General features: G+C 34.0%; 1 protein-coding gene across 2 annotated transcripts in view; it reads left to right on the top strand.

The window, feature by feature from the left end:
* LOC143252300 (sodium/potassium/calcium exchanger 4-like) overlaps positions 1–19,995 on the top strand; it is an 80,591-nt gene that overhangs the window by 11,511 nt on the left and 49,085 nt on the right. The gene's annotated exons all lie outside the window — the stretch shown is intronic.

The following is a 19,995-nucleotide window of genomic DNA, read 5'->3' as shown; positions in this document are numbered from 1 at the left end:
CTCCAATATAAAAGTCGTGGCAGTTATCACATTGTATTTTATAAATAATGTTGGTGTGGTGTTTGTCAGTGTAGTTTTTACATAGTATAGACCATAGTTTTGTGCCTGGTTTTTGAATAAATTTGGCATTAACTGGAATATTATATTTTGTTGCTAGTTTTTGCCAAATGTTGGTTATTTTTCTGCTGATGTCAGGAATATATGGTATGCAGCAGTATATTGTTTTGTGACTTTTTAAACCGTGGGGTATGCTTACTTTTGTTGGTTGATTCTGCTTTCTGTCTAGGTGTGTGTGTGTATAAATATATCCAACATCTAAGCACGCTCTCTACATTCCTACACTCAATTACACAATCATCTTCAAACATGTGGTCAGCTATCGGTCAGTTACCTTATTTCTTTGTGAGCCTGACGATGACCGAAGAAGGTCGACACGTTGTTCGCTCTTCTACATAGTGCCTTCTCTACCCATATCAGCCGTTTTCACATACATAACGTTGGTTAAAGTTTGTTTTTTTTCGAATAGTCGTGCAAAGCTATTTACTGCCTCTGTGTTATCCGTCCCTAATGAGTTCATTAGCTAGAAATAAGATAGTTAGTCAAGAGCACCCACAGTTACCCTTATAATACACCCACGGCCCTAAAGTGGTTAGTGTACCCAGGTTTGACACGCTAGTATCTGAGTTACTGAGTAGAAAGAGAACATCTACACACACACACACACACACACACACACACACATATCAATACACTATGTAACACAAATTTTGTTCCTGGATGTTATGTGTTATTTCTTAATTGCTTATGTTGTAAAAGTACAGAAAATGACCATTATTTCCTTCAAACTTTGCTTTTGTGACCTGGATAACGAAATTTATAAATTAATCTATTTTCTATGTAAAAACGGGCAAATTTGAACATTTTTATTTACATAAGGTCTGAATGAAACAATATATAAATCAAGATTTACATGTATTCATGCTAAAGTTATACAAAAATGAACAAAAATGTTTATAGAAGTGAGTAGTGTTTCGAGATTTGCGACCGTAATGTAAATCACTTTCACGTATCAGCCCCCAAATAGTCTCTCAGCATGTTTTCATTATATGCTCCCAGGTCACAAAAGCAAAGTTTGAACAGAAAAACAGGTCTTTTACTTTAGGCATAAGCAATTGGGAAATAACACTTTCTGCCCAGGAACAAGAAAAAGTAAAACATATTTTACATAGTGTTGTCTTTTATCTTGAATAGCAACAAACCAGCAAGCTGGAATAACACAATGTTAACTGGCAAAAATAAAATAATTTAATGTGATAGAAAATTATCTGTAAGTTAAGAAGAGGTGTTTCTTTTAGACTGGCGTTCTTATCAAGGGAGAAGTCGCTGTGTAGACGATATTAGGAACTATAGAAGGCATCCTTACCAAAACCAACATTGATTACTGGAAAACTTATTCAGATATGATAATATACATTGAAACGTTACGTATAGTTTTACTTTGTATTTTTAATTATAAGAATAAACATAAATAAATTAGAAGACATTATTAATGCATATATATGTATATATACATAGTGAAAATAATTACATTTTAATGAAGTTAAATAGTAAAATAAGTAAAATCATAAGGAAGGACTGCGTTAAAAATAGCAAATCAAGACCTCTGACTAGTTATATTAGTTTGTTACTTTAACTCAAAAACGTCAACTGAAAAGATCCCAAGGTACAAGATACAATGTGGGATAATAAAATGTATTCTAGGTTTTGGAGTTGATGCAGCGTTTTTGTTTAATTTGTTCTTGTTTCGGCTTGTTTTTGAGTTAAAATAACAATTTACACACACACACACACACACACACACACACACACACACACACACACACACACACACACTTATAAGAGAGGTTTACAGATACTTAAAGTATATTTCAAATTTTCGAATGGTTTCAAGCAGTTAGAAAATAATCTGGAATTAACTAATTATTCACTAAGCGTTTAATAAATTCATGTTATTTATTTATATACTTCACATTTGATAGCTCGTTATATCTAAAAAAAACAACAACACTTCCAGCGGTTCAGCAATAATTTTGATGGTCCTCTATAATAATATGGTTCGATCCCTGCAGTGCGCAAAGGACATGTAGTCTATTGTGCAGCGTGCGCTTAAAGCTAACTTTAAAGCTTTACACCTATAAAAATAAACACTAGTACTAATTTATTCGAATGTGTTAAGACATTTATTGTGGGTTGATTGTTAAGCGCGAAGCTACTCAATGAGTTATCTTTGCTCTATCCACCACGGATACCGAAAACTAATTTCTAAACAATTATTAAATCTGGAGACTGCTTTGCAATCGATATCAGTGGCTAGTTACCAGTGCAGTTGTATCCTTTATTTCTTTATAGGGTCTAATGGAAACTGTTAATATTTTGTTTTATCAAATTTCAAGCTTAGAGTGATTTGGAGCGTGTAAGCATTGCTTTATATGATTAGGAATTTTATCCATAAACTCTTTCGATGGTAACCCTGTTAAAACGCTAAAAACTGGGTGGGCGTAACACAGATAGCCCATGCGTAGTCCTGTGCTTCACAAGAAACAAACAAACATTTATCAACAATATTCTTATAACACATTTCAGGTACTTTTCAGAAATATACTTGAGCGTTTACAATGCTAAATTCTGAGATCGATCTCTGTTGAGGGTGCAGCTGACAAAGCCCATCGTGTAGTTTTGCATTTAAAACAAAAAAAGGACAGTTAGCCCATTGAGTAGGTTTGCGCTTAAAACAGCCAAGGAAGCAAGTATTTTGGAGTTAGGATTGCTGTATGGCCTACACTGATTATAAGAATAATGTGAGACATGGCTTTAATTCACAGTGTTTAGTAAGCAACTAAACTCTACTCTTTTTGTGCTTAACTAATTAGATCATAAGAACCGAAGCTTTTCTACAAAGTGCCCTCATCATTCCATGATTCTTAACCTCGCTTGAAACGCCTTGTTATCTGTTACTTTTTTGCAATTTATTTGTGGTTGGGTTCAGGTGAGGTATTTATATCTTTACTGCTACTTGCGAAAAGAAAAATCAAGTCTCGGAAAATTTAAATGACGAACATGTAAAGTAGTCACGAGAACATCGACCACAAACAAAAACAACGAAAACAAATACCACAAATGAGCAACTAAAACAAAAACTTTGTTTACAATGGAATGTGTCAGCATTTGGCAACAATAATCAAGGGTTGAACAAAATTGTGGAAACTCCCATTAATTTCAACGTTTTGTTTATTTATCAATATGGAGTTTGTCCACCAGGAGTTGACAATGCGGCATTATACACGACGAGGAGTTGATAAAACATAGCGTTATCAATAAAACAATATTTTTAACCATTCGTTGGCTAAAGCTTCGTGTAATTATTTATGTCGTGTGGCTCGAGAAAATTTGCTTCAAAACTTCTTCCCCGTCACAACAAACATGCTCGCCTTTTCATCCATGGGGACGTTATTATGTGACGATTAATTCTACAATTTGTTTGTAAAAGAGTAGTCCAAGAGTTACTGATAAGTGGTGATGACTTTCATCTATTCTTACACTGCTAAATTAAGGACGGCTAGCGCAGATAGCCTTTGTGTAGCTTTGCGCGAAATTCAAAACAAACAAACAAGCAAAACTTGTTTCAAGAACTGACGATAATATCACAGTGATACCGTTAATCAGATTATGAGGTCTATTGGAGTAGGATCATGGTGATACCGTTAATCAGGTCATGAGGTCTATCGGAGTAGGATCATGGTGATACTGAAACTATACAGAATAAATATTAATACCAACAAAATTAAACTTTAGACTTCAGAACTTAAATTCGACCACGATAATACTATGGCAATCTTTCAAGTTGGAGCTATAATTATAGGAAAAATGGACTTATTAACTAATGCATAGTTAAGTTAATAAATTCAATTGAGTTTAACATTTGTTTATTAGCTTGAGTTGCCAATTTTTGTAATTGTTCTCCGAGAATGAAAGATGATTCATCGTTTTGTAAACTTATCATCTTTTTATAACTACAACGAACGTTACTAATTTCTGTGTCTTGTAACAATTACATTAGCGTTTAATCTGCAAAACCTCATTTTCTATTGCTATGTGAGGAGAAGTTGGTTTATTTTAAAGTTTTAGCCTAATAATTATTGTTTTGCTTTTGAAAGGTAAAGTCGAAGCATTGTGTGAAGGGAAATATTCGATAAATTCGTTTTTCTGAGCTTAAGGTCAAAGCTCAGCTCAGTGACACAAAATCCGTTCATCACCAGTTAGGCTAAATTTAAATCTTAATATGTGGTGTGTCCTCTATAGCTCAACGGTTAGTCTGCAGGATTACGGCGCTAAAAATCAGTTTTCTATATTCGTGGGGGTGGGCAGAACACAGATAGTCCATTGTTCAACTTTGTGTTTAACAACAACCGAATCTATATCTCGTGAACAGTGTTTTATACTGAGAAACTAAGTTCATTACATGAGATATATTGAGATAGATATTTGTGCACTAAATCGATACTTATAATTTATAAAGTAGGTTGAAATTGTATAGCCTTGCTTACATAATGAATCAAAAATTTTATCGTAAGCATCAGCGATATTTAACATAATATTTAACGTTAACAAATAACGGTTTCATAAATTAATTAACCACGTTAGTAACGTTACTATAATATATAAACTTGAAATATGATATAAGGACCTTGTTTGTTGATTCTAGATATGTTTGAAGGGACAAACGCATCTAGATATCTACCACATGGACATAAGTAAACAGTACACATAAATCAGATATTATTACGAACTTGAAGCAACTTATTATCCATATGAATTTTAAACTATGACCCATGTCAGAAGACGACGCTCGACTGATCTCCACAGGATTAGTGTTGGTGCGTGTGTTAAACGAACCGCTAACTTTTTGTTTGCGAGTAATTTATTAAACAATTTAATTATTTTATATCAAAATGGTTCAATAGTAAACCCGCAAAATTTGTTTTTAATTTTTTAAAACTACGATATTAGTTGCTTATGTATCGATACAAAAAGTTATACTGGTCAGATATCATAATGATCAGATAAAGGTCCAGTCTCCAATGTTTTACACTTGTATTTCAAGGTGAATCAAAAATGCTCTGCAAAAAATTATCACCAGGGATGTCCTAACGGATGTACCCCGCTGGAACAGCGGTAAGTCTACGGATTTACGACGCTAAAATCAGGGATTCGATTCCTCTCGGGGGACTCCGAAGATAACCAATGTGGGTTTGGTATAATAAAAACACACACACACACACACACTAACGAAAGCTACTTATTTGACCAAACAGAACACAGTAAGTGTCGCTATTTTATTTCACTTAGGTTAAATAATAATATGAAAAACAAACGTGTTTTTGAAAACTTTACACTTTTGATTGGATTTTTTCCTCAGCAAGTGAGTGATTAATTTAGAAATCTATTTAACAAAGCATATTATCAGTTCTACGGTATGATCCTTGGCTGTTCGTATCTCCACTGAAAAAACGTGATTGTTTAGTAAGTTTGAATATGTTGTGGTTATACTAAGGATAATGTTTCCGTTGTTAAGGCTCAAGTAGACATGGCAGCAGGAGGCTCATTTGCATACGTTTTTAGTAGCATAGTGGAATGTCTCTGGACTTACAACAGTAGAAATCGGATTTCGATACCTGTGGTGGGTAGAGCACAGATAGTCGTTTGTATAGATTTGTGCTTAACTACAAACAACAATAACATCATTCGCCACACACACTCCCCCTGACGACGTATGTGCAAGGAAGAATATCACATACGTCACGTGATGGGACACTTAGGAAATTAGAATACGTTTTTTTCCTGCTGAAAATAAACCGTTTAGTTTCTGAGAATAATGCAACGGAAGAATGATTCTAATTTCAATCATTGCAATTACGTTTTGTGTTTCACTTTGAAGATAAAACCCTTGGAGAAAACCATGTACAGCAAAGATGAGAAAGTGCGTACATATATATGTATTTCAGTCAGAAAAAAGTTTCCTTTATTAATTTGTTTTAAAACGAATGTGACAGGATATACCAAACATCATCTGGTATGCTCGTGTTCTGATTAATTTCATACGTGATTAATTTTCTGATCGACTTCGTACATGTCTGGACTTGATTTTGGCTGATATTTTCCGTTCATTTTGTAAGACCAAATCAAGTTATGTGCCTACTCGGAGAAAATCTAACTTGAATACTGTTACTGATTAGAAGAAAACTAATCAAAATTCGCTTGCTCAGTGCGTCTTCATAACATGGTTTCATTCTTGATGCGCAGTGCTTGTTACTTTTAACTTAACTCAAGATTATTCGAGGTCTACCTGCGCTAGTCGTTTCTATTTTTTTGAGTGATACGTTGGTAGAGTGAAAGTTTGTTTATTTTGAATTTCACGCAAAGCTACTTGAGGGCTATCTGCACTAGTCGTCCCTAATTTAGCAGTGTAAGACTAGAGGGAGGCAGCTAGTCATCACTACTCACCGCCAACTCTTGGGCTACTCCTTTACCAACGAATAGTGGGATTGACCGTCACATTATAACGCCCCCACGGCTTAAAAGGTGAGCATGTTAGTGTCTTTGTAACTTATAATAATCTTATAATATGCATGTTTGGTGTGACGGCGATTCGAACCCGCAACCCTCAGGTTACGAGTTGAGTGCCTTAACCACCTGGCCATGCCGGGCCGTAGAGTGAAGGAAGATAGTTAACGCCAATCGATGCCAGTACTAGGGTTATTTTAACCAGATGGTGATATTTAACCTTTAAATGTATTTACAGGTAGTGAGTGGTGAGTGAACCATACTGTTAGCTCTGTCTTCATTTTCACACGTAATTCAATATTAGCTGGAATTAAATTTCGTATAATTATATTTACCCTCATTGGTTTTGTATAGAATCTATTGAATTGGTGCAATATACATCTTACGTACGCGTAGTTGTTACAACAAAAAAGTACACGCATATATACATATAAAAATGAATATATATATATATATACACACACACTAGTTTCTTATAAACAAAAACAAGCCGAAACAAAAATAAATAAAAAACAAAAATCGTTGCACTAATTGAAAGAATCTCAGGGTACATGATATAAAATGTACCTTAGGTTTCGGAGGTGACTGAAAAAGAAGGATCCACATTGCGGTGGGGATACACCGTCTACCAGTCTTAACCTCCATTCACGAGTCTCATATAAAGAGATAAATAAAGTGAAGGAATATAAATAGAAATAATAGATATAGAAATTTGAAGAGCGAGATGTGAGTGCTCAAGGCCACTCTTATACCGCCCTTTACTGTCCACAGACAGTTGTAGGAAGGTGACTGCAGTCCCAAGTGAAGAAGAAAAAATTAATTGAAAAATAAAAATAGGAACTACAATCTGGAGGTAAGTAAGTTAAATAAAAACTTACCTCTTGCAGTTAGCATTCCAGCCTCCATTATTGCAGAAAGGCACTAATTGATAGCCCAGTAACCGAATTATACTACTGTGAAGGGTCCCATCCAGTTATCTAAATTAACTAGTATAACTCCCAATCGATACCCATTTTGTTCACTTAAAACTAACATTTAATATTCTGCATTTTAGGTTATTTCCTGTCATTTCACTCCAATTACCCGTCGCTGAATATTCAGGTTTATAACAGAAGTGTGCACACTGCAGGCTCGTTAAGAAAATGGACAACTTGTTTCGAGTTCTCAGACTTCTCTTCCCCTGCAATCGTAATTCTCAAAGAGAATATCTATCTGCCATTATGCGAATAAATGTAACTTCAAACAAGGCGAGCTTAGGTAATTTAGGACATTCGGCCCTTTAGTTTTTCGAACTTGTTTGGTGATATTTGAGGTACATTTTAGTTTCAGCAGATTTGAATTTTCTGAGAACTTTCATAAAAACTTCGTTGTTGCTATTGTTTTGACATTTCTGTTGAGTTTTAAATAAATAGTCCGAATCTATTTTGTCGATTTGTAAATTGTCAGACTTTTTATTACTATTCTGTCTTGTTTTGTCCAAAGCATTAAGAAAAACCAATCTACTTACACAAACCAAGCGTTACTCACGTGCAGTGTAATGTGGAAGTACACAGGGTTGGTAATGTTATATGAAAACAGTTTTAAATATAAAGATCAGCAAGTCATGCAAAAATACATTTGGTATAAAACCGCAGCGAAACAGCATGTATTAGAACTACATTTTCTCATTGTTTGACTTTGCGTAGGTAATATGATGTTACCAAAAGTGATTGGTTTTGGAGAAGGTATTTAACAGTCTTTTCCGATGTAAATATACACACACTTGTATCATAAAGATGTGTCCATATAAGGAGTTTATAATTCCTAAGAATTCCTTTGAACCTAATGGCATTGGAAAACAAACGAATATGGATCAGTGCGAGGCGCCAAGTACCATACAGAAGAAGACCTCTAAAGTCGTAACGTAATCGTGATAAGTAAAGCGTGGCGTCTTGTAACAACTTAAAAATCGTGACACACATCTTATTAGCAAATGTAATTTTGTAATCTAATAAACAATATGCAATATGACCAAGAAGGATTTCCACCTGTAAAAGCGACACAAGTCATATGTACACAGTTACTTGGGTTAAGCTATCATATACTTTTAAGCAACTGAAAAATGAAGCGGGTATTCGGATATTTCATACAAAAACATGCAGGTCAAGTAACTAGGTGTAAACACTATACTATCGCATTGTTTAAACGAGAACTGAAAGCCGTCGTCGTTGCTTACTATATCGATTATGGAAAGTAGGCTTAAAATAACGATGACGTTGTCTAACCGCTTTCTTTTAATAAACATAGAGTAAAATAAAACCCAACTGAATATTTTAATATTTGTAATTGTCACCAAAGGGGCTGAACCTCTGGGTACATTCATAGTTTGAGTATTTCCAGACTGGTGAGAAAGAAAACTTCTTCAATAAGCACGAGATTTTAAAGAATCGTAAAATGAGGAAGTGCGAGATTTAAAAACGTAGTGCTTGTTAGTAGCATGAAGCCATAGCCCGCCAACAGAAGTTAACGATAAGCTTTAGACGAGTATTATAAGCATAATAAAATGTGACCCGATTCACTTAGGCAAAAGTAGATATGACGTTTTGTGAAAAAATCTGTACCTGATGGGAAAAAAATTGGATATGATTTATGGATTCAGCGTACAGGAATAACTGTATAACATGTAAACATTTCAAGACGATAAAACTATCGCAGGTTTATACTATCTCAAAAATTAGATTCGCACTTTGGGGACATTGACGCATACAATAATAGATTTTGATGATTTAAAACTGTATTATAAACACAAAGTTTTCCGTTTTTGTGATATGAAAAAAGCTGATGCAAACTCTGCTCCAATAGACTGTTTTTTTTGTGCAAACATGGTTCATATCCAATCAGGCATTAGAGCAGAAAAAAGCAACAGCAGAGGATGGTGCACTTGTTGATTCATATCTAAAAAAAACTTTCAAAGGTTAACAAAGGCTTCCAAGTTTCGAAAACAGCATTGCCTAACACGTACACTTCCACAGGTACCACAAGATGTTCGTTATCATGGCTAAATACGTAACAATGGATCTATTCATCATTGCTGTACAACTATTGTAGCAGATGTGATCCTCAACAATTCAATGAATGCAGGATTGCCAATATTTTGCTATGAAATGGGAAAGGTTGTAACAGATTTCATCCTGGTTGACCACAAATCCAAGAGAGTCAGTGGGAAGAAATGACTGTAGCTGCTTTGTCTAGTTTGCGTTAGTGGAGCTAAAGTATAGTCTGGGGGAAGATGAAGGATGTGTGAAAATAAAGATAAGTATCTGATAAGCAGCGAAGCACCCAAGACTGAACTGAACCTTGTTGTGCATCTATAATTCCAAATAAAAAACAACACTTTGGCTAATTAACACAAATATTTACTCTGGAAAACAGCGATAATCTAGATGTGCATCTCAAACTTTATCTTGGCATTAGTTCTTGCCAAACAGGCAAAACTGTCTTTGATTTTGGTTTAGGTTTAGAGATGGATTTACAGCAAAGCGGGGGCGTTATAATGTTACGGTCAATCCCACTATTCGTTGGTAAAAGAGTAGCCCAAAAGTTGGCGGTGGATGGTGATGACTAGCTGCCTTCCCTCTAGTCTTACACTACTAAATTAGGGACGGCTAGCACAGGTAGCCCTCGTGTAGCTTTGCGCGAAATTCAAGAACAAACAAACAAAGCTTTAATCAAGATCGCTGCTTGGCTTCAACGACACCTGACTTTCATACACGATCATCCAGAGATATACAAATAAAATTGAGAAATAAGCAGTAATAAAGTAGCAAACATTGATTTGTAAGCATTATGTTTATTAGTCACTGTTTGCCAATTTATTATTATATTAGTATAATATGTTTCTTTAATAAATTAAATTATACAGTGGTGTAATTTGGCCTCAAAGGGTTTTCATGTCCTTTCCTCATTGAAACTTGCTCCCCGCTAGTACAGCTGTAAGTCTACGGATTTACAACGCTAAAATCAGCGGTTTGATCCCACTGGGTGAGCTCAGTAGATAGCCCGAGGTGGCTTTACTATAATAAAACAAATATACATTAAAACTTCTTCCTTTTATTTTTGTTTCAGAATGCTTCCTCTTGATTCCAATATTAAACATTTCAAATACATGACCAGCATGGACCTTGGAGCTGCTGTCTCGCCTGTCAGCGCCTCTGATGCATTTCTATATTTTTACTTTCATTGACTTCGTACTGTTTTCTTAAACAATAAAACTATTTTGATAAACTATAAGAAAAAAACGACCTTTACACTCTTGATAAATATAAGAGTATATTTTTATTTTAAACAATGTTTCGCTTTTGCGGCTTCTTCAGGGTTAATATACATAACTGTTGTCCCTTTAATGTGCACTACAAATTTTTGAAAGACAGTAAAACTATTTACATCTTGTTGTTTCCAAATTTTCTACCCCAATCGTCTCAAAAGATAATATTTTTCTTTAAAGCAGCTTTTACGTGAAAATCGGCGCATGAGAAAGTTTGAAAGCAACTTTTGGCTGGAGCTAGAATTATTAAGAGACGTCATTTGAAAAAATACACTAGTTCATGAACAAACTGACACTCAATATTAATGAAATAGTTCGTATCAAAAATTACTGGAAACGAGTGTAGCAAATAAACGTTTTGTTTGTTTACTTGTCATGGACCCCAAAGCTACACAATGATATATAGGTACTGTGTATACACAGGTATTGAAATATCCGGTTTCTAGTGTTATTACACTTCTAATTTTTCATTGAGATTATGGGGAGAGAGACAGGAATTAAAGGTATTTAATAATGTAAATATATCAAACGTCTTGGGTTTATATACATGTATAAACAATGAAAATGTTCCGTCAGTTCTTGTGCTACAGAGCGAACAGAGAGTCTTGATAAATAAAACTTTAATACGTCCAACTATTATCAGTGTTTTTATTTTTGATGTCCATGTTCCAGCGATTAAAAGGTCGTGTTTTGTTTAAGCGCAAAGCTTGTTTAATTTCTGAGAAATGACATTATGCTTATGTTCAGAAGTTCCTTCACTGCTTTCCTTTTGGGAAAATTTCATGACATCACGCACACATGTAATTCTTCTAAAGATGTCAAATAAAACGTGTAACAGAGAAATGACAAACCAGCGTTATGTGGCATACTTTTTAGCAACCAGTTTCAATATTTATGTTTTTTGGAAATATAATATTTTTATGTGATTTTATTGTAAATATATTTCTAAAACTATTCTGTATAAATGTTCATTTACGTCACTATTACGTATAAGCAACATATTGAAAAAAAATATGTGGCCTGTGTTAAGACAAATATTGTTTGTTTAGGTTTAAACACAATGCTACACAATGGGTTTTTTGTGCTCTGCCCACCACGGGTATCTAATCCCAATTTTCAGAAGTGTGAGTCCGCAGACATACCGTTGTGCCACTGGGGTCCGAGAAATATCGACATATGCGCCTCACCTAAGGAAAATATAGTGAAGTAAAATGCATCATATGTGAAGTCAATATATTTAGAAAATATCTTAATCTACCATTCTAAAACATTATTTTATAAATTATTTACCTACCTTAAACACACGACTTGTATTACAACAATTTTGGATATAAAATAGACTTGCGAAAGTGTATTATTTCAGAAATTTTTAATAAAACCTTCCATTAAAACTGATGAGCTGTTTTGTTAACCCATAAAATGCTACGACATACTTTGAGATAAACCCTTTGGTAAGTGCCTCGTTCTTAGTTTCCGTGTCCGGTTTCCATGGAAACATTGTGTGTTTAAATAAACAAACCCCGAGAGGGTTTGCATTACTAAATATATTTAATCTTTTACAGAACAAAGAAACCTCAATACTCCGATGCTTTCCTTTTAGGTATACTTGATGAAACCTTGCGTAACTTTGATATCAGTTAACGATATCAAAGAAAACGCGTAACAGGGAAAACATATCGCAATACTTCCAGAAACTTATCTTCCACTAGAGTTCTAGTGTTTTTTGGTGTTATAAGCTATGATGCATTTTTTATTGGAAAAAATCACTCTTATTTTAGTTTGTTTACACTTTATTTTTTCAGTTTAGTGGACAATTAAAAACTGGAATATTAGCACATTAAAAAGTGTTGTGAAACGTACTGTAGATCTGACCCTATAGTACTGAGAAAAAACACTCATGAATGTATTATCCAAAAACATTATTGTCTGAAACGTTCTGTGTAACTGACACTGTGCAGTGTTAATAAAAATAATTATACTCATATTAAGCATTACTCAAAAAACAAAATTAGCACCTCAGTACTACAGCGATACGTTGGCGGACACACACCGCTAGAAACCAGGTTTCGATACCAGCGGGGGCAGAGCATAGACAGTCCATTATGCAGCTTTGTGCTTATTTCTAAACATACAAACAAACAAACATTACTGCTTGAGTAACGTTCTGTATAACTGACACTGTGCAGTGCCAAGATAAAATAATTGTACTCACAATTAATGTATTTTTCAAAACCATTAGGCCCGGCATGGCCAGGTGGTTTAAGACGTTCGACTCGTAATCCAAGGGTGGCTAGTTCGAATCCTTGTCGCACCAAACATGCTCGCCCTTTCAGCTGTGGGAGTGTTATAATGTGACGATCAATCCCACTATTCGTTGGTAAAGAGTAGCCCAAGAGTTGGCGGAGGGTGGTGATGACTAGCTGCCTTCCCTCTAGTCTTACACTGCTAAATTAGGGACGGCTAGCACAGATAGCCCTCGAGTAGCTTTGCGGGAAATTTCAAAGAAACAAACAATCAAAACCATTAGTGATGGAATAACGTTCTGAAGACACAATAATATCATAGTCGTGTTGTTAAATATTTATACACATATTCAAATATTAATACAACTTCTTAGAACCACTGAAAATAACAAACAAAAGACAATGGCTAGTTAACATGTCGATCGATATGTTTGAAAAATGTTACGCTCTTTGAGGCATTTATAGTCACGTTTGTCAGTCTGTCTAAGATCTAAAATATATTAGATTATAGTAACGCACCAACTGAGCTGAAACGAATAGTTCTTATCAGCTATTAAGTCACCAACTCAAAAGTCTCTACCATTATTAATCTTTCCCGTGTCATGCATATCATGTTATATGATCGCGTGAGCTTTATATTACAAGAATACTCGACACATTTTTAAATGTATACCATCCAACGCTAGGGTATTATCTTATTAGAATGTTAATTAAAAAAAGGTTTTTTGATAGGCAAACATTGACTACAAATTACTCAGTGAAGGCCAGTACGTTTTACTATAATGGATGTTTTTATTTGTACGAATGATAATACATCCTAAATTAAACTACTTATTATAGTAACAAGGATATATCAGTTTTGGTTCCTACTACATGGACTTGACAATTTCTATATTTTGGGCCTAGAGATTTCAATGGTATATGATATGAGCTAAACAGAGTGAAACTTAACACGTTTGACAGCATGAATTTTCACCCCTGACTCTCTATAGGGTAAATTTGTGATTATACTTTATCATTGTTTGTGAAGAGCCTGTAAGATATGTGTGCGATTATACTTTAACATTGTTTGTAAAGAGTTTGTAAGCTAAATTTGTGATTGTACTCTATCATTGTTTATTAAGAATCTATAAGATAAGTTGATGATTACACTTTTACATTATTTGTGAACAACTTGTAAGCTAAGTTTGTGATTACACTTTATTATTGTTTGTGAAGAACCTGTAAGGTAAGTTTAGGATTACACTTTATCATTGTTTGTTAAGAACCTGTAAGGTAAGTTTGTACCAATATTGATACACACACACACATACACAGATATATATATATATATATATATATATAAAACCTATCTTGGTTATAAATCAACTTCGGGTAACCTCATTATAACCATTTCTTTCTGAAGTATCTATCTGTTCTAATCAAGAACAACCTAATTTTCACGGAAACTGAAGTATCCATCTTTGTTTTACTCTATTCGTATCAGGATAGTTATGAAGTTACCATACGATTTCTCACTTCATCATCTTACTTCCAGGAAGATTATACTGTTGCCAAAGTAACCAATAAAACTCGTAATCCGATAAAATCATTTATAATGTGACGGTCAATCCCACTATTCGTTGGTAAAGAGTAGCCCAAGAGTTGGCGGTGGGTGGTGATGACTAGCTGCCTTCCCTCTAGTCTTACACTGCTAAGTACCACAGATATAGTAGCTGTGCGACAAACAAACAAGCCAAAGTAACCAATAAAAATATAAAATCATTTTCTTTGAACTTATAAAGTACCTGATATAACGTGACTAAGCTATGGCCTAATTTTGTTGCTTTTCACATACGAATGTTGTTTTTCCCTTTTGCTAAGATCTTGAAATAATTTGGACTACGTAGCATTACCTGTGGCATGCTCCAATGCACTTGATTTATTAGCGATAATAAATTTGCATATTCTTTTACTCTCGTCAGCAGATTTTATTATCGATGTAACCTGCTTGCCAGAAAATTATAAATCGATAAACTGCATCTGAGGCTTTTCATTCAAGAATACGATCTTTATATACGAAGAAATGCTTTAAATGACATTTAAGTTTAGAAATGAATCACAGATTTACATGTGGATACACTACAAAGTAGGGCGCGTAGTAGTTTTGAAGTGACAAAGAATAATTTCCAATACATAACAATATTAAGTAAACTGGACAATTAGGCACTTCATTCGTAAGAAATGTTCCAGAGTTTTATTTGTTGAAATAATCACGAATTATTCGATTTTTCACACGTATATGAAAGTGGTTTTGAATAGAAAATTGTCAGTGCTATAAACCACTTTATGTAAATATTAATAAACGCCTGAGACCGTATACGCACTAGTTGTTTTTTAATACAGTAGCTATAAAAATCGTGTAAATAAAAGGTTAAGGTTAGGAAATGTTTGATTATAGTAAACTTCAAGTTTCAAGTAACCATTCGAATTGGGCAATAATATACACAGGAACAGGGGCGTAGATGGTGGGGAGATGGGGGTATACATCCTCCCCTTCATTTTAGGTGAGGGGTATGGTGCATACAATCATCTCCCCCTACAGTTTGGTCTGTTGAATTGTTTTATTGCAACACAGGCCTACAAGTTGTGTGTTTGCTCTTAAAATTCTCGTGTTCTTACTAATCGAATTACATAATTAGGCCTTAATGTAGGCTTTTTTAGTAGCCGAAATGTACATCTTTAATATAGGCGTGCTTCTAAGTTTTTCGATCTAAGCGATAGTTCGTAAGTATCAGTCAGTAGGCCTAAGTATACATGCAAGTATCGTGGCAACAAGATTACTGTGTGACTGCATGTTTACAGCTTACAGGTTCACGTAATCAGAGATTACCAATTTGCAAATTGAACAGTCCACATAAGTGGTTGCAAAAATCTCCCCCCTCCCATTGGTGTAAAAAAATCTACGCCCCTGCACAGGAAATATAAGTTTATGACCCTGCTGATTGAAGCTTAGCAATACATTTAATACATTTGTATTTACTACTTGAATGGTTAAACTGTGGTACAGTATTTTGTAAAGACTGATTTGCATTGGTTTGCATTGAAACATAGAAAAATACTTTCCGATATTTTACTTCCCCTTATTGTAACCAAGGTTACATCGATGCTACAAAATAAAGTGAGACCAATAAAAGAACATATAAGTTGAAGATTACCAAATGAATCGACTTTATTGGAGCTTGAATAGGCGAGTGCGACTTAATCGTACATTCAAATTATTTCAATATCTTAGGAAGGGCTAACAATAAACACAGCCTATAAACAGAGGGAAAAACTCCAGTCAAGCTAGTTCGATATGTAAACTGTCACTTATCTTTCATGCTGAAACACCAGTCACATCTTTCGTTTTATTAGCTTACTTCCAGCAAGTAAGTCGTTGCTAAATTAATTATTTATGGTTTTAATGTCTTACTTCCAAATGGCAAGTAGTTGCTAAACTAATTATTTATGGTTTTATTTTATTATTTCCCACAGGTATGTCTTGTTTATTTGTTTTTAGTTAAGCAGAAAGATAAACAAAGAGATATCTATGCCCTCCCCACTACGGGTATTGAAACTCGGTTTCTAACGTTGTAAGTCTGTAGACGACAGATAAGACATTGCTAAATTAATTACTTATTAATTTACCATCTCGTATTTAATACATAATTCTCGCTAAATTAATAATCTATAATTTTATAATCTTGCTTCCAACAGATTAGTCTTTGCTAAACTACTCGTCTGTGGCTTTATTATCTTGCTTCAAAAAGACAAGTTGTTGCTAATCTAATACTTTTTAAGTCTTTGGTAATGTGACAGCCTTTGAGACTGCCAAAGCTGTAACTCGAGTCTCGTATCAGTTGTTTTGATCTTATAAGTGGAGATTTGTACAAAAAACGTATTGCTGTAATGTTCTATTGATACCGAGTAGTATATTGTTATAAATAATTCCCAAGAAACAAGTGGAATTACAAGCTATAGAAAATACTATACACTTGCGTGTTACTTCTTTCTGTGTTATACAAATACATATTTTCATATTACAACGAGAGAGTGACATTTGAAGCTTTATAATTTCCACTCCTGCCCACATACACGATTCTGTGTGGAAAATAAATATTAATGTATCATAATCAGATCTCTCCTGGGAGTTTTATTGTCGTTTATAAATAGTACTAAAGTGTTGTAACTCGCGTTACCACTAAATGACGTTTACAATTGTGTTACTGACATTCACATATCTATTGTGCGTAAAGATAATTAAATAGCAATACCATTAAAGACTATCATGTATAACTACTTAAAATAGAACCTATTCATATATCTAAATTATGAATAAAGGTATATAACGACCACCAAGTAAATGGATAGGCATGACAAACCTTACAAAAGAAAAAGGATATTTATTATGGGCTATTATCGACTCTCTTAGATGAAAATTTTCCAAGGGTTAGGATGAGATGTCTATAATTTCTGTGTCTTCTATTTATAATATGCCATTGTATTAGACCAAGTAATCTTAAATGTTATATTTATATATATATATATTTGTGTATTATTCTTTACATGAACAAAGCACATGTCGTTCATGACTTATAAAGATACTCATTTTTTTTTACAAATTATGGGATTTTAATAAAAATAAAAACATTGTTAGGGTATCAAATTAACGACGTCTTAGCTTCTATTGAAATAGACACAGGAGGATAAAATAAAAATATAACGAAATTTAACATTTGAGTAACGCTAGGGGGCTAAATCGTCACCAGAAACAATTCTATTTATGTGAAAAAAAAGTAGGTTGCTAAGAGATATTTTGAAGCAGATACACTGCACCAAACAAAACGCACGTACATTCGTATTTACATAAAGATCTGTATCTCTAAACAGTCTGGAGGATTTGCATTTATGACATTAAGATATTTGAACATACTGTCTTGCATCAGAACTGGAACGAACATGACAACAACTACTTGTTTTGTTCATACGTATAAACTAATTCGTTTATATCTCTATTGCAAAAGTTATTTTTGATATGTATACCAAAAATAAATAGCTGTTGATAAATACCTACTTATAGGTCCTGTGTGACCAAAGAAGGTTCATTCGTGACCTGTACTCGGCTTGGAATATCTGTTATTGTGCGTCTTCTTACGGTTAAAGAACAGAATACAAGTCTGGCGTTTTAATGGCTACATTACAAGTTCAAGTTAAAATAACACAATTAATATGGGCTAAAAAAAATACAAAAAGGCATTGGCTATAACAAATTCTTTGTGTTGAGTTTTACACAATATTTATGCAAAATATAATGTTAATATATTAAATCATTTCGTATCATAAGATTTAAATAATGCATAAAAATATTTTAAAAATTGCCTCAAAGAAAGTGAAATTCACTTTCATCATGTGCTACGTCTGAACGTGTCATAATCTGTGACTTCATAACACAACAGTATATAAGTGAACACTAAATCTGTTATTCATGACACAATAGTATTTAAATAAACACAAATAAACCTGTGACTTTATGAAACAGAAGTATTTAAATAAACATGCGACTTCATGAAATGACAGTATTTAAATAAATACAACTTTTCATAAAAATGCAGTTCTTTTATATTGTTAGAAAACACAGAAGTTTCTGTGTTTACATTACCAAAACACACAATTGTGTTATAAATCAGAAAAGTCTATGTTCGGAGAAAAAAAAAATATGTTGCTGTGAAATAACACTAGGCTTATGTTTACATACAAACAACGCTGTTGTATTTACCTGGTTTATGGTATGTTGGCACAATGTAATGTGGCAACTTTCTGGACTTATCTTCTCTACCCCCCCCCGCGGTTTTCATTTGTAGCAACATAGAAAAAATATATTCACAATTCACAAAAGGAATAGTCTATCAACCAGCCTTTTTCATTATCCCCAGTTACCTCTATAACTACCCAAAGGGGCTGTTGTACTACTCCAGATTCCGTTAAGACACTCCCCATGGAATTTGAACATGTATGGTTTCGCTAATTTGTAACTGGGGTGAGTCAGCGATCATGGAACCTTTTCTCAGACCTCTGTCATGACTGGTTGACCCTACCAAGTGTGATTTTTCTAGATCCAGTACTTCTTGTAGGGGGAGCTATGAACATCATAGTAAGGAACAAGTTGAATTAGGATAGGGTGACAGCCCTACACAAAAGAAAAACAAACAAAAACAACCGTGGGTCTAGCACAGTACCATGATTAAAGTGTATATTCATGTGTTTTGTTTTTTTCCTTTTCACAAAGCAAATTTTTCTCAGTAGATTTTTTTCTTTGTCAGCTGAATACAATGATTTAAGTTTGATCATTAGATTAGTTATAACAACTAATCAAAATTTCAATGTTTATTATAGAGACAAATGAAGTTCTATAAGCACTTGTAAAACTAGAGGGGAGGGCACTCAGTAGAATACACACCTTCACTACGCGGCGTTGATCATATACTGCCCTCGAAACATTACGAAAATGTGTCCGTATGTCCATCGTTATTAATGTACACTGGCCATTTTTGCCAGAACAGTGAGAAATAACATTCTTCATGTGTTCACCAAGTTTGTCAAGATCCGATCATGTTTCACTAAGCTATAGAGCAAAAATAGCGTAACAAATTGATCGCCATTTTAACAGATTAGAGTTTTCAGAACAGTTGGTATGGAAATGAAGATGACCCAGGAAGGTGGAAACGTTGTTCTCTGCTTTATTAGTAGAAGTGTTAATACTCATACCAACCATTATGAGATACATTTTTATTTCAAGTGGGTTTCTCA

This window comes from Tachypleus tridentatus, chromosome 6, assembly GCF_004210375.1.
Source record: "Tachypleus tridentatus isolate NWPU-2018 chromosome 6, ASM421037v1, whole genome shotgun sequence".
NCBI classification, from domain to species: Eukaryota; Metazoa; Arthropoda; class Merostomata; order Xiphosura; family Limulidae; genus Tachypleus; species Tachypleus tridentatus.
The sequence above is the reverse complement of the archived record's forward strand: the minus strand, read 5'-3'. Positions and strand labels throughout refer to the sequence as shown.